The 24,866-nt window shown below is 53.0% G+C and overlaps 2 pseudogenes across 2 annotated transcripts in view; both read left to right on the top strand.

Annotated features, from left to right (window-relative positions):
• Positions 1-1,074: 1,074 nt before the first annotated feature.
• Positions 1,075-24,866, top strand: part of LOC309603484 (olfactory receptor 6B3-like) — a 229,030-nt pseudogene continuing 205,238 nt past the window's right edge. Inside the window, exons 1-2 of the transcript in view lie at positions 1,075-1,084; positions 3,166-3,209. The product of the transcript in view is annotated as an olfactory receptor 6B3-like (transcript). The remainder of the gene's footprint in view (positions 1,085-3,165; positions 3,210-24,866) is intronic.
• On the top strand, positions 23,312-24,269 carry LOC309603482 (olfactory receptor 14C36-like; annotated as a pseudogene). Its single transcript has one exon. The product of its transcript is annotated as an olfactory receptor 14C36-like (transcript).

Raw genomic sequence — 24,866 nt, 5'->3', positions numbered from 1 at the left:
TATGAAAAAGCACTCTCTCATCTCCTCCAGGTCATTAAATGCCCGTTAAACAGGGAAGGTTGCAGCACAGACCCCTACAGGACCCTACTAGTTAGATGCCTCCAGGCAGAGTGCCACTCATTCACCATGTCCCTCTGAGCCTGACCATCCATCTGGTTATTTACCCATCTATGCATCCACTGAGGCAGACCAGAATATCCTAACTTGGGCACAAGAATATTGTGGAGGGGTAATGTTGAAAAGTTCATTGACTTCCAGGTGAAAAGACAACGACTGCTCACCCTGGGTCCTGTGGGTCCTGTCCTTTCAGTTGAGAAAGCAAAGAGGATGGGGAGAGACAAGCTCCCCTAGGTAGATCTAGTCCCCTTCTCTTTCAGACACCCAGAAATGGGATCCAGGTGAACATGATCTGGGGCACAGCCATTTGCTCCTCTGCACATCCTTTGGGCATTTTAGAAAGGTGCATGCAACGTTTGCATTTTCCCCATTGGCAAGGACTTTGCACAGACTCCATGACCTTTGAAAGATGAAGGAGAGTGGCTTCACTGTGACAGTGGTCTGCTCACTCAGCTCCCTGCCATGCTGCCCCTCCTGTCCCATACACTGGGAAGCATTTGCTCAAGTGATCCCTGAATTGATTTCCCATCTGCTGCTGGTTGATCTCCTCCAGAGTCCTGCCCTGAGTCACAGAGGCCTGGGAGACCTTGCTGGGGAAGATGAGGCAAAGAGGACACACAGAATCTCAGATCTATCTACACCTGCTCTTGCTAAATTCCGCACTGGCCACACAGGATCTTTGTTTTTCCTTTAACTGTTCCTGAAGCAGTAAACCCTCCTTATGGTGCCCTTCAATTGCCTTTCAAATTCAGACTGAGTTTCAGTCTGGACCCTTGCGGAGCTTGGAGGATGCTGTCCTTGAAGAGCAGCTGTCCTGAGCTCTGCCTCCATGTCACAGCTCTGTCTGCTCAGGAACAGCTCCAGCTCTGCCTGCCTGTGCCCCTGGCAGAGGGCACTGCTGCGTATTTGGGCTGAAGCAACAGAGCTGTGCAACCAGGCAAGCTCTGACTCGCCATAATGAACCCTGGTACCAAGTCTCCAAGACCCCGTGGGTGCAAAAGCAGAGACATGGTGTGGGCAAAAGAGAGCTGCATGTCTTTCTAGCCCCAGGTGCCTATTTCATTGAACTGAGGATAAGTCCCCAGCTTGAAGAAATTAGATCTTTCCTTGTCACCTTCCTGGGTGTCCTGCCTAATGATGGGACAAAAAAAAGGGGATTCTCATGCCCAAGTCCTTTCCTGATAGGGGAAATGACAGTGCCGGAAGTGTCTCTCTGCAGCTGAGGAAGGGAACATCAGTGATGCCTTCAGCCTGTTTCACAGGAGGTTCCCCTGGAGCCCCAGGGACACCTGGAGGGAGCCCAGAGGGGCAGAGAAAGTGCTGCCTTGGGCTGGGCCTCTGCTGCTGAGCTGGGCTGGGTTCCCGGGATGTAGGGAGCTGATGGCAAGTGGGCAGCCCTGCAGAGAGACAGCTCTGCCCAGGAGCAGCTCCTCTGCAAAGCGCAGCAGGGCTGAGGGCACTGCCTGCAAGTGCTGAGAGGAGAGGAGCGAGGCAGAGAGACTGTAAGGCAGTGTGGAGCGGGAGGATGCTGAGAGCTCACTGCATGGGAGAGATCTTCACATCCCTCTACGTAGTAAGTCTCTGGCTGCAGGACAATGTAACTGGTGTGCCTGGAGGGATATCCAAAGGCTTCTACATCCCACAGCCTATGGGATTTTCAGGAGGATTCTCAGAGTTTCTCTAATGTAGAGGAGAAGGACATGCTGCAGAAGAGGACTTCCCTGTGCGCTGTCAGAAGGATAGGGCATGATGGCTCCTTCTTCTGGGGTTTTGAAGATCGGTGTGCACCTGTGTGTGTGCCCAGGGCTGTTCTTCGGAGCAGGGTCACCACGCCCCAGCGGGCTGTGCACCAGGGCAGGGACTCTGCCGTCTCACCGGGTCAGCCCTCAGCCTGCCCAGGGAGCACCCTTCAAAGCTGTGGGGAGAACCCGTGGGTGGAAGCAGGGCAGGATCCCTCTGCTGCCCAGAGGGTGCAGCGTGGGTCAGGGCTGCTCAGACTTCTACATCACCCGGAGGACATTTGCAGAGGGACATTCTAAAGAGGGATGTCAAGGTAGGAGATTGTCTGAAAGGGAAGAAATCTGTGCTTTGAGTTTTTCCACTCTTGGTTGGCTGGGTGGGCAGTGGGAGATGGGAATTTATTTCTCTGCTCTGGAGTAGGCAATGAGACCCCAGTTCTCGTCAGGACTTGTCTGAGCTGTTGCTTAGCCCCTGCACACACAGAGATGCCCCTGGGCAGTGCCCTGCTGCCAGGAGGTGCCTGCAGGGCAGAGCTGAGCACACAGAGGCTTGGATGGGGTCTGTGAGCATGGAGATGGAGCAGACGTGGGGACAGAGAAAGGGGTCGTGGCTAAGAAGAGCTCCAGGCAGCAGAGACATGGGCAGCTGAGAGCAGGGCTGATGGGCAGAGCGGCTGTCCTCACTCTGCACTAAGGGACAGTCCCTGTGCCCAATCTCAGCACCCACAGGGATTCCCTTGCAGCGCAGCAGAAATGCCAGGCATTGCTGCATTCAAACCACTCCTCAGCTGTGCTGGGGCAACTACAACAGAAGGCACAACCCAAACTCCCCACAGCTCTGCTCTGCAGTCAGGTGAATTGGGAGTGACAATGCTGAAAAGCTCTTTGATATCACAGGTAGATTTAATCTGAGATCACCCTGAGTTCCTGTTCACCTACTGGTGTAGGGCAGGACTGAGTCCTGCAGAGCCCCCAGCAGAGCCTGCTGCTCCCTGGAGCAGCACCTCAGCCACCACCAACCAGAGCTCACCAAAGCTCTTTCTGAAAAGTGAAAAGCAGTTGGAGGGATTTCTATAAGACAGTGAACAGATTTTCCTGAAAGCAGTCTGCCCTAACTTCTCACTTCTTCTACCTCCTTGAACAGATCCCCATGTGCAGAGACAGCAGATGTCCAATAACAGCTCCATCACCGACTTCCTTCTCCCGGCCTTCGCAGACACACGGGAGCTACAGCTCTTGCACTTCTGGCTCTTCCTGGCCATCTACCTGGCTGCCATCCTGGGCAATGGCCTCATCATCACCACCGTAGCCTGCGACCACGTCCTCCACACCCCCATGTACTTCTTCCTCCTTGTAGAGAACCGGTACCAAATGTGGTTTTGTCTCGACATTGCCGCTGTAGTGCCATCCAGCGTCGCGCTTCGAAAAGACCATCTTCTCCCCAGCTTTGAGAAAAAACAACCTCGTGCACCTGTGCAGGGACTAAAGGCGCGAAAAGAGCTGAGGCGGGAACAAAAAGGCGCGAAAAGAGCAGAGGCGGGGGCAGCACATCCGTGGCGAACTGCACGTACACATTTGTGATCTGCGCATGCGTGGGAGCCCCTATATAAGGAGCACACGTGCCCCTCGGCGGGGGCGGCGGCAGCGCGCGCAAGACCACTCCTTCCGTTCCTGCACCCTCAAGGCTCACCCCCCCCTCCCCCGCTTTGGTCCTCGACGAAGCCTGAGGCCACCGAAGACCCTGCGGAACATCCTCGGACTTGAAGTGGTGGTGGTAAACTCCTCCTTCTCCTTCTCTTTCTAACTCTCTCTCCCCTATTCTTTTCCTCTCCTCCCTTGCCCTCCCTCCTCCCTCCGTTCTCTTCTCCCCTCCAATAAAAGTGAAAGGTTGTACGACATCTGACCGATTCCAGCATCTTAATCTCGTCCTTGGGATCGTATCAAAACCTCCCCCAACATTGGATCGGGACATTTAATTGGCGTCACGGACAGGATCCCTTGAGACGAGAGTGTCATACAACCTTACGGTGTGCTGAGCGAGTGTGTGTGAACGAGACGTACAAATAAGTACGAAGCGAGTGCGGAGTTCCGATCCGCGGTTCTGCTCTCCCGCGAGGGAAGCAGCCGGAGACGAACGAAGCGCAAGGACGGAGTGGGTGTTGAGACCTTTGCACTGAAACGCGCGTAGCAGTTTGTGATTTGAGCTCCTGAGGGCGTATAGGGGAGACTTGAATTTTATAGTGTGACCCCCCCAGGATGATATCCCCTTTGTAGGCTCTGCTCTGTCTCACACTAGTTTATGGTCTGGCCTCCTGGGGGAGTATAGGGGTAGTTTGGATTGTACGGTGTGACCCCCTCAGGACGATATCCCCTTTGTAGGCTCGTCTCTGTCTTGTAGTAGTGTGCGGATTGGCCTCCTGGGAGCGTATAGGGGAAACTTGTTTTTTTTTAAGGTTTGACCCTCCTGGGACGAACTCCCCTTTGTAGGATATGGCCGCCCAAAAGGCAGGTGATTTTTGTGAAGAGACAGAGAAATTATATGAGTTTTTAGAAACGTACCGCTCTCGCCCCTCACCCCCGGGACGAGATTGGGCACGGGACCACTGGTTCCAACTGCAAAGTGTTATGGACCAAATAGCGGTTTTGCATAAAGAAGCTAGAGCGAAGAAGGGAAAAGGGAAGGCTGTTGTTTGTGCTGTGTTAGGAGCGTGTCTGGCAGCGGCGGTGGAGGACAAGAAACGAGCGCCCTGCCAATCGGAGGCTGTGGCCGCTGCGTTGCAAGCGGCGATAGCGCCGCTGCGAGAGCAACTACTAGAGACCAAACGGGCGCTAGAGGAGGAGAAGCGCCAAAATATGATTTTGAAGGAGGAGCTGAGGGTTCAGCTCCTGAGGGAGGCAGACACCCTCGCTGAGGCGGAGGTAATGTTGGAGGAGAAAGGGGTACGCCAAATCTAACCCCAGAAAGACTTAAAGCGATTAAGGGAGACTGTGGATAACCCCCCCCATATGTGCCCGCTGGTAAAAACGGAATATATATATGAGGACGATAGCGACAACCGTCCCCAAGTTGTAACCAAAGAAATCCCTTTTACCGCCACCGAACTGGCTAAACTCCGAAAGGATTTTGCTAGGACGGCAAGGGAGTCCGAAACTGAATATGTGTGGAGGATATCCCTGTCGGGTGGGGGGGACGGGATCATGCTATCGGAAAAGGAAGCAGAGGGGTATTGGGGCCCCGGCGTCTTCCTCACCACGGGCGATCGCCGGGCCCCATGGTCTCTGACCCAGAGGGCAGCATATTGGGCGGGGGGGCTGAATCCATTAGAGAGGGGGGACCCCCTAGCTATAACTGGTTCCATCGATCAACTATTAGAAAATGTACAGAAGGCGACATGCCTGCAAATGATGTATGACCGGGAACTTAAACCAAATTTAAGCTCTCCGATGTTGTTACCGGTAGACCCCGAGCGGCTGACGCCGCTAATAAGAGGACTCCCCGACTCGTTAAAACCTATCGGGATCCAATTACACGGGAGAATCCAAAATGTGCCTCGCGAAGAGCGAATTGCAGCTGCCCTGGAGGGAACAGTAACACCGGAACAGCGGCAGCGGGGGAGGAAGGTGTGGACCTGGGGGGAGATAGCTCAGGAACTAATAAACTATGGGAGGAAATACGGGCCAGTAGGCAGAACTTACCACAAGGTGGAAACTAGGGCCGTGCGGGCAGCGAGGCCGGCAAATAAATCGCTGGCTTTTTCGGGGGGAAGCCCTGACCTAACACAAAGGGAGAAACCCCCATTCCAACAAGGATTGTGGCAAATGGGACTGCAAAAGGGGGTGCCCCGAGACTTGATGGATGGGCTCCCCACCAAAAAGTTGAAGCTCTTGGTGCAGAGGTGGTCTGGGCAAGGACCCCCTCCCAAACCGAACCCACCTTCTGCGCCAGCATTGGACAGGGAGGAAGGGTTTAAGAGGGATGAAAAGAGTGGCGGGAAACTAAAACCTCCGCCCCCTCAGGGTGAGGAGGGAGGCGGAGGGCGGATATTTATCAGACAACTCACCTGTAATAATAAGGGAGATCTACTGAACCCCACCAACCGGCATGGGCCGAGCGGGTGGGGGAGGCAGTGGCCAATGTCAGTAATCGCTGGGGTACAAACAGGTGCCCGAAAATTGCGGCATTTTGTCCACAGGGGCCAACCATGGTGCATGTCTCTCGAAACCCCAGTTGCCCTGGTGCATCATCTTACTCTCCCAGCCAGCCGGTTCTGGTCGAGCTTCCCACCGTGGGAGCTGTGCCTCTCATATTAGATACCCCCCCTAAACAAATATACATGGAAGGCAAAAGATGCCAGTGGGAGAACCAACAAAATCCACACCAAATGGATTATTTCCTCCTCCTAACCCAAAGAGCAAGTGCTGTTCCTATTTGTTTTTTAAGGGCGGTGATATGACCACGATGCACCTGCTACTTTGGATCATTTTAACTCAGGGACACTAACCCGTTAGAATATTCCACTGTGTATATCAGTTTTTATAACTGGTGGTCCATATGTATGTATACATGTTTGTACTTCATTGCAGCTCTATGAATAATTCTAGATGTAATATCTATGTCAAACAGGCTAAGTGTTAGATGTTTCAGTGCACTACAGTCTTTATGCAATCGTACAAAGACATCTAATTGTCTGGTGCATGTCTAAGCACGTATATGTGTGTGTGCTTATTTAAGAAAAAATACCCAATAACTTTCCAATGATACCTATTTATGTTGGACATCTCAAGGAGTTCAACCTATGATTTACCATACATATAATTCCTATTTTTTTTGATCTTCCTCTGTTTTCATCATTAAATAGTCCTGTATATGGGAAAACTTAATAGCCAAGTAACATGAAATGTTGTACTTGCTTAGAAAATGTAATTGTTTAGTTTTCTTTGCAAAAAGTAAATATTGAATGTTCAGCACTTATGGGGCTTGGTATTGTACCGGCCGAATAAGGGATGGGGCAACCACCTTTTTCAGCCCTCTGGGGGACAAAGACACAACTTACTTTCAGTTTCCACCAGGGAAAGATGGGCCATTTGCTCAGGGAAATAAAGCCAAAAAACAGCATTATTGGATCTGTGGGAATACGGCATACAAATTCTTACCCGCGGGGTGGTCGGGAGTTTGTTACATAGGAATCATAAGGCCCCTATTTTTCCTCTTGCCGGAAACTGGTGGACCCCAATTAGGCGTAAAAGTGTATGATAACCTCAGGGATAGAAGTATTGCCCGTAAGAGGCGATCTACCAAGGTAAATTTAGGTGGGACACAAAAATGGGGGAATGATGGATGGCCCCCTGAGCGAATAATTGAACGTTATGGACCAGCAACCTGGAATCCGAATGAGCCCATTGCAGGGGCAAGAGAACCAATCTACAATCTAAATCGAATAATCAGACTACAAGCGGCCCTAGAAATTATCACCAACAAAACCGCTGACGCCATAGACCTATTAACTCGACAATCTCAACAAATGCGCATGGCAATCCTTCAACACCGCATGGTTTTCGATTATTTATTGGCTGAAGAGGGAAGGGTGTGTGGAAAATTAAATATCTCTAACTGCTGCCTAGAAATAGATGACGTGGGAGAAGTAGTTCTCCAATTGATCCAAGATACCAGGAAAATAGCCTATGTCCCTGTTCAGACCTGGTTGGAACGGCGATTTGTGGTCCTGGTTACCAGGGGCACCGTGGGTCAAACAATTAATATTGTATTTGCTATGTGCAACTGCCACCTTACTGTTCCTATGCTGTATAATTCCAGGTTTTATTCAATTAATTCGACACAGTGTGTCAAATATGCAATTTGTTCCTAACGCTCCACCTGATGGTGCAACAAAAATCTGTACCATCCATCAGCCACAACCAACCTCAGTTAACCTGTGTTAAGACATTCCTTCACCTGAAACAATGTTATTCCCTTTTTTCCTCCCCACAACTTTCCTCCACCCTTATCCCCAACTCTCTCAACTCTGCGCTTTCTTTCTTTCTCCTTTGTTTTCTCTTTCTCTCTCTGTCTTATGCCACCAAGCTGCAATGTCGAGCCACGGGGTGGTGTAGAGAACCGGTACCAAATGTGGTTTTGTCTCGACATTGCCGCTGTAGTGCCATCCAGCGTCGCGCTTCGAAAAGACCATCTTCTCCCCAGCTTTGAGAAAGAACACCCTCGTGCGCCTGCGCAGGGACTAAAGGCACGAAAAGAGCTGAGGCGGGGACAAAAAGGCGTGAAAAGAGCAGAGGCGGGGGCAGCACGTCCGTGGCGAACCGCACGTACACATTTGTGATCTGCGCATGCGTGGGAGCCCCTATATAAGGAGCGCACGTGCCCCTCGGCGGGGGCGGCAGCGGCGCGCGCGAGACCACTCCTTCCGTTCCTGCACCCTCAAGGCTCACCACCCCCTCCCCCGCTTCGGTCCCCGACGAAGCCTGAGGCCACCGAAGACCCTGCGGAAGATCACCGGACTCGAAGTGGTGGTGACAAACTCCACCTTCTCCTTCTCTTTCTAACTCTCTCTCCCCTATTCTTTTCCTCTCCTCCCTTGCCCTCCCTCCTCCCTCCGTTCTCTTCTCCCCTCCAATAAAAGTGAAAGGTTGTACGACATCTGACCGATTCCAGCGTCTTAATCTCGTCCTTGGGATCGTATCAAAACCTCCCCCGACATTGGATCGGGACACTCCTCAACCTTTCTGTTGTCGACCTGGGCTCCATCTCCACCACTCCCCCCAAAGCCATGGCCAATTCCCTCTGGGACACCAGGGACATCTCCTATGCAGGATGTGCTGCTCAGGTCTTCTTTGTATCCTTCCTGTTTGGTGCAGAGTATTCTCTTCTCACCATCATGGCCTACGACCGCTACGTTGCCATCTGCAAACCCCTGCACTATGGGACCCTCGTGGGCAGCAGAGCTTGTGTCCACATGGCAGCAGCTGCCTGGGGCTATGCTTTTCTCAATTCTCTCCTGCACACTGTCAATACATTTTCACTCCCCCTCTGCCAAGGCAATGCTGTGGACCAGTTCTTCTGTGAAATCCCACAGATCCTCAAGCTCTCCTGCTCACACTCCTACCTCAGGGAGGCTGGGCTTCTTGTGGGTAGTGTCTCTGTGGGCTTTGGGTGTTTTGTTTTCATTGTGCTGTCCTATGTGCAGATCTTCAGGGCTGTGCTGAGGATCCCCTCACAGCAGGGACGCCACAAAGCCTTTTCCACGTGCCTCCCTCACCTGGCCGTGGTCTCCCTGTTTATCAGCACTGCCATGTTTGCCTACCTGAAGCCCCCCTCCATCTCCTCCCCATCCTTGGATCTGATGGTGGCTATTTTCTACTCAGTGGTGCCTCCAGCAGTGAACCCCCTCATCTACAGCATGAGGAACCAGGAGCTCAAAGACGCACTGAAGAAGCTCATTCAATCCGTAGTCTTTCAGCAGCAATAAGCTGCCCATGTCTCTTCACAAGTGATTTCCAATGTATCTGGGGAATGTCCTGTGCTTTGGGCATTTTATTTGTGATAATTCTGTTTCTCTAGGAATGTCTGCATGCAGTCCGCTTCTCCAGAGGCATGAACCCAGTCTGGATGACATAAAGGTCTTTGCACATGCGTCTTGCCTGGTGGCACAGCTGGCCTCCCATGTCACATCTCTGTAATAAAAGGGGATTTCCTCAGTGCCGGTGTCTGGAGGTTGGGCTCTTCTTCCAGCGCTGAGGTCAGGAACAGGCTGAAGGGATTGCCCCCACAAGGCCGTGCTGCTGTGCTGGTGTTCTCCATGGGCTGAGGGCAGTAGGGCTCAGCGCAATGTGTTAGGGAATGGGACTGGAGGGAGCTTTCACTGGTGGCCTCCCTGTTCGGCCACTTCCAGCACTGGCCACTCTCCACAGTTTTATGGGTGAGTTTTGCTGCATGGCCATTTTTGCCTCCTCCTGCTGGGCTCAGGGCCTGCACTGGGGGAATGGCCAGCCCTGCTCAAGCTCTCTCCTTGTCCAGACCCTGGCAGACCCCGGAGCAGGGATGTCTGCAAAATCTTACATGGGGTGCGCATAGGGCTGGTTAGGTTCCAGGACCTGGGGGAGGCTGTGTCAAGTAGGAGGAACAGAAGGGGGACAGGGCACAAAGCGATGTTGTCCTGGTCCATGGGAAGGAGTCAATGAATTCCTTCCTTTGCTCTGCTTGTGCAAGCGGCTTTTGCTTTACCTATTAAACTGTTCTGTTTTATTGTACTTCAATTATTAAACTGTTCTTACCTCAACCCATGAGTTTTATCCCTTTTCCTCTTCTGATTCTCTCCCCCATCCCATTGTGGGGGAGCGAGTGAGCGGCTGCATGGTGCTTAGTTGCTAACTGGGGTTAAACCACGACAGTTCTTTTTGGCACCCAACGTGGGGCACGAACCCACTACCCTGGGATTTAGAGTCCCGTGCTCTACCGACCGAGCTCATGGAGATCATGCAAGAGAATCTATTCCTCACTCCGGATACACCCTTTGCCATTGATACCACTCCAGGGTTCTGGCTATTGCTGAACACTGCTCGCAGAGCATCAAGGCTTTCTCTCTCAGACACCCCCCCCAGAAGACAGTAGGCTTGTGGGGCGGGGGGGCAAGAAAATGGGAGTGAAGACAGCCAGGACAGCAGACCTGAACTGACCCAAGGGCTGTTCCACACCAAAGGATGTCGTGCTCAGCGATAAAACCTTGGCAAAAGCAGGAGGAAGGGGTGCTGTTCGTTGTTACGGTGTTTGTCTTCCCAAACCAGTGTTGTGTGTGCTGAGGCTCTGCCCCCCAGCAAGTGCCTAAACATCTGCCTGCGCCCGGGAACTGGTGCATGAATTCCTCTTTTTGCTTTGCTTGCACACATAGCTTTTTCTTTTCTTATTAAGGTGTCATTCTCTTGACCCATGAGACTTTTTCCTTCCTTCTGTTTTCTCTCCATCCTCTAGGAGAGGGCAGTGAGTGAAAACCAGGGTGGGTCTGGCTGAGGTCAACCCACCACAACAAGCATAACCTACGCTCCAAGCGGGGCCTCACCAGGGTTCCCTGGGGCTGTGCAGCCAGGATGTGGGATGCACTGGGGTCCCTGCATGGGCTCAGGGGAGGGCCCGTGCAGACACCCAACACCCAGCGCAGAGGGACTGAGGTGGTGCCTGTGGGCTGACAGTGGGGCAGAGTGTGACAGATGCGCTCGACCCCTTGACCCGACTGTTTCGGTTTCCCAAGTAACCGTTACGCATGATGGAGCCCTGGTTTCCTGGGAATGGCTGGACACCTGCCTGCTGATGGGAGGTAGTGAATGAATTCCTTGCTTTGCTTTGTTTGTGTGTGCGGCTTTGGCTTCACCTATTAAACGGTCTTTATCTCAACCCATGAGTTTTCTCACTTTTACTCTCCTGATTCTCTCCCCCATCCCACCGGGGGGGAGTGAGTGAGCGGCTGTGTGGTGCTTAGTTGCTGGCTGGGGTTAAACCACGACACCGCCACAGGGTGCTGCAGAGCTCTGGGCACTCACCCCACAGCCCCAGCCCCTCTGAAGGGCACAGCAGCTCCTGTCTCAGCCTCCCCATCAGCCCCAGGGCTGGAGGCTCACCATGGCATGAGGAAATGGAGGTTAGAGAAACTGCAGGAAGCATGGCCTCTGGTCCAGGACATGCCCACCACAGACTGACTCTGCCCCATCATTGTCAGCCCCTCTCCCCACACCAGCACAGGAGTCCTGGCCAGGGGACAGAGCAGCCTGCCCCGAGAGGGTGCCTGCAGAAAGAGGTTTCTCTTTCTCATGGATTCCTCCCTGCAGCCATAGAAATGCTCCCTTGCTCTTCTCCACAGTCATCCCTGCTCTCCAGAGAGCCTTCCCCCAGGTCAGCACGTCTGTGCCAGCCTCGCTGGATATTCCTGGCTCCCTGTCTGTGCTACCTGCAAGGCCCCAAGCTGGCGGTGCTGCTCTGCAGAGGGAGGGGGCTGTGGTGCCCTGGGGCCATGGAGTGACCCTGCACTGGCCATGCTGGTCAGGGTCAGAAGCAGACCCAGCTGGAGCAGGATCACTGCTGCTGAGCCCTTTTCCATCATCCCTGATTGCTCAGGAGCCAAGGACAGGGCTGGGCGGGACCATAGGGTGTCTCTAATGGCACACCAGGCAGGGGATGGCTGCACTGGATCCAGCCCATGGGGTTTCCAAGAGGTTGCCCTGAAACACTCTCCAGTCTCATGGCCCTTTGCCTGCTGTCTCCTCACAGCCTCTCCTGGCATTGCAGGGCCCTTGTTAGCCTGTGGGCTCCTCACGTTCACCTTTTCCTCCAGGACACTCCTCCTTGGATGGTCACTCATTTTATGAGGTGCCACTCACCGCCCACCCAGACTCACACACTGTCCCTGGAGATCCCCTGAGCTCTCCTGGCAGCTCTCGGTTCCTCTTCAGGATGGCATCTGCCATCAGCCCCACTGCAGGTGGGACAGCACCAGGCAGATAAGTCAAAGACCAGTTGTTCTTTCAGTGGACATATGCAACCAAGAAGGGAGGTCTTCATCCATGCCTTGGTCCCTAACACATCACTGTGGGACTCTCAGATTGTCACCCTGAATCCATCAAGAACGCCAGAAGAGCAAAAGTCCTTTTGAAGGGAGAACCCTATTGGGTGTATTCCTGACACCAGCTTTGGAAGAGGCGTCCAGCCTTCTGGCCCTGTCCTGAGGAGCCCCTTTGGTTATGATGGTGCTTGCATGGAGACCAGCTCCGATAGAGTGGTTCACGTGGCCTGCTCCTGCTCTCAGCCACAGGGATGCCACCGTACAGATAACAGGACTGTCACAAGTTGCACCAGACCTTAGGGGCAGCACAACTAAAAGGGCACAGCAGAACAGCGTGGAATTGAGGAGAGACCAGCACTGAAAAAGCCATGTTCTGCTGCTGTCCTTGGCCACGGCTCCAGGAAAGCAGCAGGCCCAACTCACAGGCAGCAGAGGGATAGTGCCCACCAGGGCTGCTCCTCCGTCAGGCAGCTGGGCATTTGTCCCCTGAACCCCTCCTGCAGGCTGGGGCTGTTCCCCCAGCTCCAGAGCAGATGTGAAGAGATGGGAGCTGAGACAAATAATTTTCTACTGGTTTCTTTATTGAGTTTATCTAAATGGGGAGCCCGGATCCATAGGTACATGAGGACTTTGGGTCAAGAAAAGGCAGGTAGGAGGCCAAGAATAATATTATCACAGGCATCAACAAAAAACCAACCCCCCAAATATCCCACAAAGGAAAAATAAAGACACGTACGAAGAAAAGTCAGTCCAGGCTATTCCTGTGATACTGTGGGAGCCCGAGTGGGACAATGGGCACCTTCTTAATATGAAGTAGCTTGTAATCGAATAGTTTCCACACTGCATCCTTCGTTTCCTTGTTCCTCATGCTGTAGATGAGGGGGTTCACTGCTGGAGGCACCACCGAGTACAGAACTGCCACCACCAGATCCAGGGATGGGGAGGAGATGGAGCGGGGGCTTCAGGTAGGCTAACATGCCAGTACTGATAAACAGGGAGACCACGGCCAGGTGAGGGAAACACGGGGAAAAGGCTTTGTGGCGTCCCTGCTGTGAGGGGATCCTCAGCATGGCTTTCAAGATCTGCACATAGGACAGCACAACGAAAACAAAACACCCAAAGGCTAACAAAGAACTTAAAATAAGGAGCCCAGCTTCCCTGAGGTAGGCGTCTGAGCAGGAGAGCTTGAGGATCTGTGGAGGTTCACAGAAGAACTGGTCCACAGCATTGCCTTGGCAGAGGGGGAGTGAGAATGTATTGGCAGTGTGCAGAAGAGCATAGAGGAACCCAGTGCCCCAGGCGGCTGCTGCCATGTGGACACAAGCTCTGCTGCCCAGGAGGGTCCCGTAGTGCAGGGGTTTCCAGATGGCAGCAAAACGGTCATAGGCCATGACAGTGAGAAGGGCACACTCCAAGGAAGAAGAAAACCAGAAAGATCTGGACAGCACATCCCATGAAGGAGATGGCCCTGGTGTCCCAGAGGGAATTGGCCATGGTTTTGGGGAGAGTGGTGGAGATGCAGCCCATGTCAAGGAGGGAGAGGTTGAAGAGGAAGAAGTACATCGGGGTGTAGAGTTGGTGGTTGCAGGCTACAGCAGTGATGATGAGGCCATTGCGCAGGAGGGCAGCCAGGTAGATGGCCAGGAAGAGCCAGAAGTGCAAGAGCTGCAGCTCCTGTGTTCCTGCGAATGCCAGGAGAAGAATTTCACTGATGGAGCTGCTGTTGGACATTTGCTGTTTCTTGACATGGGGGCACTACTCAGAAAATGAAAGGACAGGTTAAAATCAAGACAGACTCCTCTGAGCAAAACCACTCCATTTTTCATCGCAATACCCTCCAAGTGAAGTGCATTTCCTTTCTCTGGTCTGCGCTGGCTGAGTGTGGTGTACCGAGCAGGACCTCTGCTCACGTGCTGCTGAGGAGTCAGCTTTGCTCTGCTGCAGTGGCTACATGGGAGCTGGTTTGTGACAGCTCCATTGCTCTCAAGGGATGTCAGACGTAATCCACCTTTAATGGAAAAGTGCTATATCTGCACTCGTGACTCCGAAGAGTGTGGGCTGCAGAAAAGAGGCTTAGCAAGTCTTTATAATAATTTTCTTTGTGTTTTTTATTTTGCACCATCACAACCACTGGGTATCCTATTTAGGGATAGAAATCCTCATTTTTATGACTGAAAATGTAAGAGTCTTGAGACAGGACATACAAAAGGGCTCAGATATTTGTAGCTTAGTGCAGAGTCAGGAGAGCTGCAGTGCTACAGAATCATGGAATCATAGAATCATTTAAATTACAAAAGATCTTTAAGATCATCAAGTCCAACCGTTCATGTAGCACTGCCAAGTCCACCACTAAACCATGTTCCTAAGCACCACGTCCACACGTCGTTCCAGGATGGGAACTCAACCACTTCCCTGGGCAGCCTGTTCCAATGCCTGACTACCCTTTCGGGGAAGAAATCTTCCCTAATATCCAATCTAAACCATTTCCTCTTGTCCTATCACTTGTTACTTGGGAGAAGAGACTGACTCTCACCTCACTACAGCCTCCTTTCAGGTAGTTGTAGAGAGCAATAAGGTCTCCCCTCAGCCTCCTTTTCTCCAGGCTAAACAACCCCAGCTCCCTCAGCCGCTCCTCATAAGACTTGTGCTCCAGACCCTTCACCAGCTTCGTTGCCCTTCTTTGGACACGCTCCAGCACCTCAATATCCTTCTTGTAGTGAGGGGCCCAAAACTGAACACAGTACTCAAGGTGCGGCCTCACCAGTGCCGAGTACAGGGGAACCATCATTTCCCTGGTTCTGCTGGCCACACTATTCTTGATACAGTCCAGGATGCCACTGGCCCTCTTGGCCACCTGGGCACACTGCCGGCTCATATTCAGTCAGCTGTCAACCAACACCTCCAGGTCCTTTTCTGCCAGGCAGCTCTGCAGCCACTCCTCCCCCAGCCTGTAGCGTTGTGTGGGGTTGTTGTGACCCAAGTGCAGGACTCGGCACTGAGCCTTGTTGAATCTCATGGAGCTGGCTCCGGCCCAATGATCCAGCCTGTCCACATCCCTCTGTAGAGCCTTCCTGCCCTCCAGCAGATCAACACTCCTGCCGAACTTGGTGTCGTCGGCAAATTTACTGAGGGTGCACTCGATCCCCTCATCCAGATTATTGATAAAAGATATTAAGCAGAAGTAGGCCCAATACTGAGCCCTGGGGAACACCGCTTGTGGCCGGCCACCAACTGGATTGAACTCTGTTCACCACCACTCTTTGGGCCTCATCATCCAGCCAGTTTTTTACACAGCAAAGAGTACGTGGGCCCAAACCATGAGCCGCTACTTTCTCCAGGAGAATGCTGTGAGAAAAGGTGTCAAAGGCTTTACTGAAGTCCAAGTAGACAACATCCACAGCCTTTCGCTCATCCACTAAGCAGGTCATCTTGTCATAGAAGGAGATCAGGTTAGTCAAGCAGGACCTGCCTTTCATAAACCCATGCTGACTGGGCCCGATCCCCTGGTTGTCCTGTACGTGCCACGTGATGGCACTCAGGATGATCTGGTCCATAACCTTCCCTGGCCCCGCAGTCAGGCTGACAGGCCTGTAGTTCCCCAGGTCCTCCTTCCGGCCCTTCTTGTAGATGGGCCTCATATTTGCTAACCTCCAGTCGACTGGCACCTCCCCACTTAGCCAGGACTGCTCATAAATGATTGGAAGTGGCTTGGTGAGCACTTCTGCCAGCTCCCTCAGTACCCTCGGGTGGATCCTATCTGGCCCCATAGACTTTGTGTGTGTCTACATGGTGTAGCAGGTCGCTGACCATTTCCCCTTCCGTTATGGAGGCTTCTTTCTGCTCCCCATCCCTGTCTTCCAGCTCAGGGGGCTGGGTACCCTGAGAACAACTGGTCTGACTATTAAAGACGGAGGCAAAGAAGGCATTAAGTACCTCAGCCTTTTCCTCATCCTTTGTCACTATCCAGTAAAGGATGGAGAGTCTCCTTAGCCCTCCTTTTGTTGCTAATGTATTTATAGGAACTTTTTTTTACTGCCTTTTACGGCAGTAGCCAGATTAAGTTCTAGTTGGGCTTTGGCCCTTCTAATTTTCTCCCTGTGTAACCTCACAACATCCCTGTAGTCCTCCTGAGTTGCCTGCCCCTTCTTCCACAGATCAGAACTCTCCTTTTATTCCTGAGTCCCAGCCAAATCTCTCTGAGCTCTGAGCTCTCTCTGCCCACCAGTCTTTTTTCCCATCTGTGCTGCCCTTTCGCTTGTGCTGCCTTGGAGATGACTTCGCATGCAAATTTCTCTTTAAAAACCCCAAACAACTGAACTCGTATGGCAGCAGGGGAGCACTGGTTCAATGGGCAGATCTGTAATCTCTGTCCCAGCCCAGAGACGGAGTTGCGATGAAGAGGGCAGGACAGCACTCCTCACAGAGCAAAGGAAAGGACCCTGAGAGGAGGGTGCCAACCCCCAAGGAAAGGCTCAGCACTCCCTAGGATCCTACAGGAGAGCTGTGCCTTTCTGGGGGCAGCTCGCAAGCCCAGCAGGACAGGCAAAGCAGAGAGTCAGGGGTCCCGAAGATGACATGTTGCAAAGAGAGAGCCAGATCATTGCCCAGCAGACAACGCCCAGAAGACATCTACAGCGAAAGACAACAAGAGAGCTGCCGGAGAGCGCCTTCCCCCACTGCTTGTTTGCAGTTTCCCCCACCCCTTGCCCCTGTCTCTGCTGCCTGGAGCTGTCCCTGCCAGGAGCTGTTTCTCTGGCCCCAAGCCTCCTCCCTGTCAGTGCTCACAGAGCCCATCCCACCCACTGTGTGCTCAGCTCTGCCCTGCAGGCACCTCCCAGCAGCAGGGCACTGCCCAGGGGCATCTCTGTGTGTGCAGGCTCTGATGGGAACCTCAGAGCAAACCTGATGAGGCTGGAAAAGTGATACTGATGCTGTCTGTAAGCCACGGTATGTTGACTTCTGATACTGCCTGGTTTATTCACTTTGAAGAGTAAAAGAGTTGCAATTTCAGTGCCTCCTCTCGGTGCCTGCAGGCAGTGCCCTCAGCCCTGCTCCTGGGCACAGCTGTCTCTCGTGCCCACTTGCCATCGGCTCCCTCCATGCCAGAAGCCCAGCCCAGCTCAGCAGCAGAGGCCCAGCCCAAGGCACCACTTTCTTTTCTTCCTCTGGGCTCCTTCCCCGTGTCCCTGGGGCTCCAGGGGAACCTGCTGGGAAACAGGCTGAAGGCATCACTGCTGTTCCCTGCCTCATCTGGGGAGTGACACTGCTTTCCACCAGTGTCATTTCTCCCATCTGAAGAAGAGTTAGGTCCAAGAACCACCTTATCATTTTCCCATCTTTAGGCAGGACACCCAGGCAAGGACAGGGAATGATCTCATTTACCATTGCTGAGGGAAGGGATTCAGCCCCCATTCCATGTCTGTAGTCCTCAGCGTCCCCCCATGCAGACCACAAACCCACAGGCGTGGATTCCTCTTGCCTCAGTTCAGGGGCGCACACAAGAGGCACCTGCATGTGAGCTCCTTGGCTCAGCTCCCATGCTCATTAACGGAGATGGAGGCCAGGACTGAGGTGTTCAGATGCAAAGACCTGGTGACACCTGAAGTTCCAGAGGTGCTCCAAGGTACATGGAGCCAGCTGCAAGCCCTTGTGGAGCAATGCTGAGAGACAGGGCAGCATCTGGAGACATCTTCTTGGAGGCTGGTGGGGAATCTTTGGCCAAATGAAATGACATCAGATGCCCCCTTTCAGGACGATAGAACCTGTCTCTATTTGTTACGTTCTGGGCAGCCTATGCAGGGATTCATCTGCTGAAATGGAGTCATGTACCATAGGCAGAGCTAAGTTTGCCTCTGTCTTTTCATCAGCCACGTTTACTAGATCTCCATTGACTCATGGTGGTGGCGTGAAGAACATTCTCACGTTGCCTGATCAAATTCAGGGCAGTTATTCCATGTAATGCCATTTCCAGGCCCATAATGTCATGTGAGGTGCCAAGGCTCTCATACGCAGCCACATGCATTTGGCAGGGACAGCGATGGTCCTGTACAGGAAAGCCATCCCCATTCAGAGTGAGTGTGTGTCAGAGACGTGGCAGCATCGCAGGCAGATTTGGTGTCTTGGTGCAAGGAACTGATTGCCAGCTCTGCAGTGGGGCAAGGCCTGTCCCTTCTCTATCCAGTGGATGTAGGGCAGTCCATGACTAGGAGGAACATCACACCGTGGTCTCCATGCTGTGGTTTTCTGAGGTTTTGCCAGGACATCTAAAGAAAAGGTACGCTTATCTGGACAAAATGCTGAGGTGTTCCCAGGAATCTCAGGAGGCATGGCACACCTATTCCTGGGTACAGGGAGCTGGTCCAGTGCCTCATCTCCATTGCTGCAATGGTGACATTGATGCCTGGCTCATGTGCAGACTGCGTACCGGGATGCTGACATTCATTGAGCAACCTGCTTGGACCTCAGAGCTGGCCCTGCTGGGAACCAAAGGTAGGACTAGAGACCTCCTGAGTACAGAACAATTCCACCCTGAATTGTCCCGGGAGCCAGTGCTGGAGAGACCCTCACTTCCAGCTGAATCCTTTCTCCTGGGGCACACTGCAAGCCACAAGCGCGTGGAACAGATGGTGGGAAAAGGGACTACTGGGGGTGTCCGGTCCAGGCTCCCACCAAAGGGTGGGGAACCACCACATGTGGGTCAGGTTGGCTGTGACTTTGTAGAGCTGAAAGCTGAAAACCTCCAAAGATGGAGATCACAGAGAGGCTCTGGGTGTCCTGCTGCAGTGCAGCATCACCCTCCTAGTCAGTTTTTCCTGAGGTCCCATCTGAAGCCCCCAGGAAGACGCTTCTTTGCTGATGGCTCCCGTTTTGCGTAATGAAATCCAAGGACCACCAGAGCCTTTCCCACAGAGCTGCTACCCAGCCACACAGCCGCTGGCCTCTGTCATTGCATGGGATTAGTGCACCTCAAGGCAGGACTTCAAATTTGTCTTTATAGGAAATCACGATGTTACATTTTGCCCATCCCTCTGGCCTATCTTTGTCCTTTGCGGTGGCAGGTCTGCTCTCCTCAATATGGTGTCTTGTACAAATGTTACGAAAAAACACCCTCTCATCCCCTCCAGGTCATTAAACACACATTAAACAGGGCAGGTGGCAGGACAGACCCCTGCAGGAACCTACTAGCTAGGTGCCTCCAGGCAGAGTACCACACATAGATAAAGGCCTTCTGAGCCCAACAATCTGTCTGCTTATTTACCCATCTCCACATCCACCCAGGCAGAGCAGAATATCCTAACTTGGGCACAAGAATATTGGAGGGGGGTGATGTTGAGAACTTCACTGACTTCCACGTCAAAAGACAAGCACTGCTCTCCCAGGGTCCAGCAGTAATGTCCTTTCAGCACAGAAAGCAAAGGGGATGGCGAGAGACAAGCTCCCCTGGGTGAATCCGGTCCCTTGTCTTTCAGACACCCAGAAGTGGGATCCAAGTGAACACGATCTGGGGCACAGCCTTTCGTTCCTCTGTGCATCATTTGGGCATTTTTGAAAGGTGCTTGCAATGATTGCATTTTCCCCATTGTCAGGGACTTTGCACAGACTCCATGGACTTTGAAGATGCTGGAGAGTGGCCTGGCTGTGCCATTGGCCTGCTCACTCAGCTCCCTGTGGTGCTGCCCCTCCTGTCCCATAGACTGGGAAGCATTTGCTCAAGTGATCCCTGAATTGATTTCCCATCTGCTGCTGGTTGATCTCCTCCAGAGTCCTGCCCTGAGTCACAGAGGCTTGGGAGACCTTGCTGGGGAAGACTGAGGCAAAGAGGACACACAGAATCTCACATTTATCTACACCTGGTCTTACTGAATTCAGCACTGGCCACACAGGATCTTTGATTTTCCTTTAACTGTTCCTGAAGCAGTAAACCCTCCTTATGGTGCCCTTCAATTGCCTTTCAAATTCAGACTGAGTTTCAGTCTGGACCCTTGCGGAGCTTGGAGGATGCTGTCCTTGAAGAGCAGCTGTCCTGAGCTCTGCCTCCATGTCACAGCTCTGTCTGCTCAGGAACAGCTCCAGCTCTGCCTGCCTGTGCCCCTGGCTGAGGGCACTGCTGCACATTTGGGCTGAAGCAACAAAGCTGTGCAACCAGGCAAGATCTGACTTGCTGTAAGGAACCCTGGTACAAAGCATCCAATACCCCATCTGTGCAAAAGCTTTTCTTCAGAGCAGAGAGATGGCATGGACAAAACAGAGCTGCATATCTTTCTAGCTCCAGGTCTAAAGACCCAGCATGAAATGCCTATTTCATTGAACTGAGGATAAGTCCCCAGCTTGAAGAAATTAGATCTTTCCTTGTCACCTTCCTGGGTGTCCTGCCTAATGATGGGACAAAAAGAAGGGGATGTGCATGCCAAGAGAAATGACACTGCTTAAAGTGACTCTGCTGGAAGTGTCTCTCCGCAGCTGAGGGAGGGAATTATCAGTGATGACTTCAGCCTGTTTCCCAGCAGGTTCCCCTGGAGCCCCAGGGACACCTGGAGGGAGCCCAGAGGGGCAGAGAAAGTGGTGCCTTGGGCTGGGCCTCTGCTGCTGAGCTGGGCTGGGCTCCTGGGATGGAGGGAGCTGCTGGCAAGTGGGCAGCACTGCAGAGAGACAGCTCTGCCCAGGAGCAGCTCCTCTGCAAAGCGCAGCAGGGCTGAGGGCACTGCCTGCAGGCAGTGAGGGGAGATGGGAGAAGTAAGAGGGATGTTACAGGCTGACTGGGGTGGGGTGATGCTGGGAGCTCACTGGACGAGCAACCTTCACCACCTTGAACACAGTAAGTCTCTGGCAGCAGGGCACTGCACATGAGTGTCTTGGAGGAGTCTCCTAGACTTGGCACATCGTGCTGCAGATAGGAATTGGCAGGGTGGCTCTCAGGGTTTCTCTACTGTGGAGAAGGACATGCTCCAAAGCAGGGATACCCTGCCACAATGTCAGAGGACAGAACATGACAGCTGCCTTCTCCCAGGGATGGCTGCAGGGGTGTGCATTCAGGGGTACCCAGGACTGTCCTTCCAAGCAGGGTCCCTGCACACCTGGGGGCTGTGCACCATGGCAGGGACTCTGCAACCTGCCAGGGTCAGCACTCAGCTGGCCCAGGGATCTCCCCAAGGAGCTGTGGGGAGAAGCTGAGGGTGGAAGCAGTGACCCTTTGCAGGGCAGGATCATTCTGCTGTCCAGAGGGTGCAGCGTGGGTCAGGGCTGCTCAGACTTCTACATCACCCAGAGGACATTTGCAGAGGGTCATTCTAAAGATGGATGTCAAGGTAGGTGATTACCTGCAAGGGAAGAAGGATTTGCTTTGAGGTTTTCCACTCATAGTTGACTGGGTGGGTAGTGGGAGATGGGAATTTATTTCTCTGCTCTGGAGCATGCAATGAGACCTCAGACCTTGTTAGGACTTGTCTGAGCTGCTCCTTAGCCCCTGCACACACAGAGATGCCCCGGGCAGTGCCCTGCTGCCAGGAGGTGCCTGCAGGGCAGAGCTGAGCACACAAGAGATGGGATGGGCTCTGTGAACAAGGCGAGAGAGGAGATGTGGGGATCAGGCATCTCCCTGCCATCCCCTGCCATGCCGATGATTTCCTTTGAGCAACCGCCTGGTCTCCTCACTCACAGAGCAGAGCTTATGCCCTTAATGGCATGGAGACATGCTCATGATTTACCTTCCCAGCAGCCTGACCACCAAAGAGAGTTAAAACTTAAGTGTGTGACTGTGTCTCCCACTTCTGCCCGTCTTGGCAGGGCTCCTTTGGCATGTTCTCCTCTTCTTCCTGCCTCCCTTCTTCCTACTGGTACACTCACTGGTGTGGGGGGTGAGGATTCAAGTGCAGCTCAGACACCAACGCTGCGTGTGCTGTCATGCACATATGGCCATGGAGGAAAAGCATCCAGCTCGCACCCTGTTCACCTGTGGGGCTCTGGGTACTGCAGTGTGTGCGGCTGGCACTGATCTCACCCTCCCTTCAGGACATAACTAATGTAGGAGAGTTGACTCTGTCCTTGGGTCCTGCTGGGCTGCAGGCTGCCCTCCCGTAGGGCACAGCTCTCCCAGGGCATCTCTGTGTTTGGCACGAGCCCCCTGGAGAAGACACCTCGGTGCTAAGGCCATTGAGATGCTGCTGGGTGGCTGCATGTGGGCAGCTGTCATGAGCCCTCTGTGTCCCTGGCTGGGAGGGCAGAGCTGAGATCCTCCTCAGGTGCGATGAGATGGGTTGAGGGTTTGGAGATCTGCACTGGGAAACTGGATTCCCCTGCTCCCAGCAGTGGCCTCTTTCTTTTGGGAGGAACACCCGAGTGCAATAGTCCTCCAGGTGGAAGAGCTGCCAGCACAGGGCAGCTGAGAGCAGGGCTGATGGGCAGAGCGGCTGTCCTCACTCTGCACTAAGGGACAGTCCCTGTGCCCAATCTCTGCACCCACAAGGTTTCCCTTGCAGCGCAGCAGAAATGCCAGGCATTGCTGCATTCAAACCACTCCTCAGCTGTGCTGGGCCAACTACAACAGAAGACAAAAAAATCCCCACAGCTCTACTCTGCAGTCAGGTGAACTGGGTGTGACAATGCTGAAAAGCTCTTTGATATCATGAGTGGATTTATTCTGAGATCAGCCCGGTTCCTATTTACCAAGTGGTGTAGGGCAGGACTGACTCCTGCAGAGCCCCCAGCAGAGCCTCCTGTTCCCTCAGGGCACCGTCAGCCAGCACAAACCAGAGCTCACCAAAGCTCATCCTGAAAAGTGAAAGGCTCTTTGGGGGCTTTCTGTAAGAATTTGAATAGATTTTTTTGAAAGCAGTCTGCCCTAACTTCTCCCTTCCTTTACCTCCTCGAACAGATCCCCATGCCCAGAGACAGCAGATGTCCAACAACAGCTCCATCACCCACTTCCTTCTCCTGGCATTCGCAGACACACAGGAGCTGCAGCTCTTGCACTTCTGGCTCTTCCTGGGCATCTACCTGGCTGCCCTTCTGGGCAACGGCCTCATCGTCACAGTCATAGCCTGTGACCACCGCCTCCACACCCCCATGTACTTCTACCTCCTCAACCTCTCCCTCCTCGATCTGGGCTCCATCTCCACCACTCTCCCCAAAGCCATGGCCAATTCCCTCTGGGACACCAGGTACATCTCCTACACAGGATGTGCTGCTCAGGTCTTCTTTGTATTCCTCCTGTTTGGTGCACAGTATTCTCTTCTCACCATCATGGCCTATGACCGCTACGTGGCCATCTGCAAACCCCTGCACTATGGGACCCTCGTGGGCAGCAGAGCTTGTGTCCACATGGCAGCAGCTGCCTGGGGCACTGGGTTCCTCTATGCTCTTCTGCACACTGTCAATACATTTTCATTCCCCCTCTGCCAAGGCAATGCTGTGGACCAGTTCTTCTGTGAAATCCCACAGATCCTCAAGCTCTCCTGCTCAGATGCCTACCTCAGGGAGGCTGGGCTTCTTGTGGGTAGTGTCTTTGTGGGCTTTGGGTGTTTTGTTTTCATTGTGCTGTCCTATGTGCAGATCTTCAGGGCCGTGCTGAGGATCCCCCCCGAGCAGGGACGCCACAAAGCCTTTTCCACGTGCCTCCCTCACCTGGCCGTGGTCTCCCTGTTTATCAGCACTGGCATGTTTGCCTACCTGAAGCCCCCGCTCCATCTCCTCCCCATCCCTGGATCTGGTGGTGGCCGTTCTGTACTTGGTGGTGCCTCCAGTAGTAAACCCCCTCATCTACAGCATGAGGAACCAGCAGCTCAAGGATGCAGTGTGGAAGCTGGTAACTGGCTGTTTTTCTGAAGCAATAAACTGCCCATCATCTTCTGCATAGCAGGTATAATGTAACTCATTACAGGCCCAGCCTGTCTTCTGTATTTTGTTGTTGGTGGTGGTTTTTTGCTTGTGATAATGTAGTCATCCCCTTCCTAATTCACTGTCTGCCTTTATTTTCTGACTGGCTGTGTAAATGAGAACCTGTGCTCCCTGTGTTTTTAAACAAAATAAAGGCCTTTCCTGACTTCTTCCCTGACATCCTTCCTCCAAGGGCTTTTGGAGCTGCAGGGACAGTTCCTGTGTGCATGGGTGGAAGGAAAAGAGTCCCAGCACAGCAGCACTGCCAGGGAACACCAGCCCTTGGTCTTCCAGGGCTGTTCTCTTTCCACTTCCACACTCTCTTTCTGATACTTCCTGTTGGTGCAAGACCTGAGTGCTTTGGCAGCTTGGTCACAATTGTGCTGCGTGGTAGTCCTGTGACCACAGGGAGGGACAGGCAATGGGCACTTCTGTGACAGAGCTGGCGTCCATAACAGCATTTCCATAAAGAAAGGTGATCTCCTCAGACAGTGCCTGAAGGCTTAGGTCTTCCTCCAAAGTTTTTCTCAAGACTATGCCCAAGAATATGGCCTGTACATGGAAACATCAGTATACA

Source organism: Platalea leucorodia (assembly GCF_965183815.1).
Source record: "Platalea leucorodia genome assembly, contig: HAP1_HAP1_SCAFFOLD_102, whole genome shotgun sequence".
NCBI lineage: Eukaryota > Metazoa > Chordata > Aves > Pelecaniformes > Threskiornithidae > Platalea > Platalea leucorodia.
This window is presented reverse-complemented; position numbering and strand designations above follow the sequence as displayed.